Below are 2,547 nucleotides of genomic sequence, written 5' to 3' on the forward strand. Positions count from 1 at the left end.
TCAATCAGTCCTTGGATTTTTTAGAATTTCTCAAGCGTCCCAAAAGACTTTCCAAGTTGTTTCAGTTTAGTCCCTGGGCCATTTTTCACCATTTTCAGGTCTGCCCCGAATTTCAAAATTTCTTTTCAATCCAATCCCAGTCATTGTACTATTTCCCAATCAGTCCTGGAATTCCCAGAATTTTTCAAACATCCCAAAAAAACTTTCCAAGTTGTCTCAGTTTAGTCCTGGGGCCATTTTTTTTATTTTCAGATCAGTCCCAATTTTCAAATTCATTTCAAATAAGCCCTAGGACACTTTCAGTAATTTTTTTACACAGTCCCCATTTTTTAGAATTTTCAAATCAGTCCCCAATGTTTTAGAATTGTCAGATCAGTCCCCAATTTTTAGAATTTTCAAATCAGTCCCTGCTCTTTTAAAATCGTTCAATTCAGTCCCTTGGACATTTTCTAAAATATCCTGTCCTTTTCTACTTCGATCACCCACCGACAATGCATGTGCCCCATTTAAATATTTCAATTTTGTAATTATGTGAGCATGTCGGAAATTAGAGTTTATCGGGCGGTCAACTAATGGCCATCTCGACGGCTCGAAATCCGTAGACTAAAGCATTCAGCAAGTTTCTAATTAACCTAAAATTCTACATACGGGATAATCGGGACGTTAAATTTGGCTAAATTAAATCACTTGATTTCTTTAAATGAATTGCACGAATTGATTAATAATTTGTAATCGCGTCGACAGTTCAAGAACTGTTAGTCATGCCCTTTTCAAAATTCACAATTTCAAAAGCACCGAGATACGTATAGCGTAATCTTGATTTTCATGCACATACATATTTACCGATTCAAGGGTATGATTACCGGTTCTTGTCCTGCCGTAATCCTAGCGGAGGTTTGTGTTTAGAACGGGTTAAAACATGAAAAAAAAAAAAAACATATTAATCTCAAACTCGGCTTAAATCAAACATGACCAATAGGCAATTAGAGGGTTAGGTTTTTGGGTTTTAGGTTAAAATACTTTTAATCTGTAAAAAAACTATATTGTCGTGATACAGAATAATCTAAAAACAACCCACACATTCGAGACTTGACTATGGACATCACGTCTGTCGGGTCCGTTTAAATAATGCTGAATGCTACATATCCTATCCATCACCCCTTTTGTTTGTTTTAAGGTAGGATTTATATGCCAATATACCCGGTTAATAATCAGTTAATTCACGTAAATTCGGCGATAACAAAACCCCATTGATTGTTTAGTTGAGCTTACTTGTTACAGCTTTTGCACTTGATTGTTATGCGGATCGAGCCCGATCCTTTAGGACTCGATTCACACTGGGTCCAACGCCCATAATCGTCGATCACGGGATCCAATACCCCCATACACCGAGTGCGCATTTAATTTAATTTTCGGTCTTTTCCAAACTATACGGTGAGCATGAGTGAAATCATGGCCAAATGCGAACCGACCGGGATTTAGTCATTATAGCTTGTCTTTATTTATTTGAGAGAACAATGTAAGGTTTTATATTATACATATATTCATGTAAAATCCCGGTCGGAGAGTAGATGGTCAGAGTGTTTCTTCGAATTTACGGTGTCAAAACGCGTAAGATGAGCGAAACTTAATCATGCGGTAAATAAATAAAATGGCAAGCCTAGCAAGTTAGAGTACCGAAAGGGCGTGTGGGATATAGGCCCACACGTAATAGAACCCCCGAATTCGGAATTTTCGGTTCCGTACAGACCATTGCCTTAACATACTAGGTGTATCCCATACCCCTAGACCCGGGTAACTTGCCGGCCCTCGACCTTCGGGTCATAAAATGGCAAGTGGCGACTCCTTCTCACGTGCGTCCGTCGCGCGTCCCCGGGAAGGTGGACACTCCCAAGCCGCGTTGCATAGGCGCGCGCATGCGTGCCCCAACGAGACGAAATTCGGGTGCGCACAGCTTGGCGACTCCACTGGGGACACTTAGAGGGTTCGGGCTCGTTCCCGCTTGCTTTGTTTGCTTGTTTTCGCTTATCTACTTTACGCACTTTTATTTCTCGCACACGCATTGCATACCATACTAGCTTCTAGGTGCCTATGGGTCGCTTCCCACGACCGGTAATAGGAGCATTGGTTAGATAGGGGTTCGAAGTAGGGGTACGGCGCGCAGCTCGACTGTCGCTTAGGCCTTAAAAAGAATCCAGCTCGATTTCAAGGAATTGACACCCTTGAGTCGGGGGCCCCCATCCTTAGGTAGCACAGTCCTTGTAGTGCCGAAACCATGCATACTGCAGGAGCTCCATGCCATCTTCCAACCCGACTTCAGTAACAGTCCATCGAGTCGGCCTGCGCGTCATTTGAGTCATTTTCTGTTTTTGAGAGAGATGTACGTTGTATACATTAAGCCGTGGGCATTTATTTTCTGTACCCATGCATCATCTAATTTCAAAATTAGGCGTCATTTGTATTAACTAGTCCTAAATCGGTTTTCTTTTCATCTTGGTAAGAGATGGCGTGCTCGGTCTCCTTTCCACACCTCGACAGGGTCACGCC

This window comes from Punica granatum, chromosome 8 (assembly GCF_007655135.1).
Source record: "Punica granatum isolate Tunisia-2019 chromosome 8, ASM765513v2, whole genome shotgun sequence".
Classification (NCBI taxonomy): Eukaryota; Viridiplantae; Streptophyta; class Magnoliopsida; order Myrtales; family Lythraceae; genus Punica; species Punica granatum.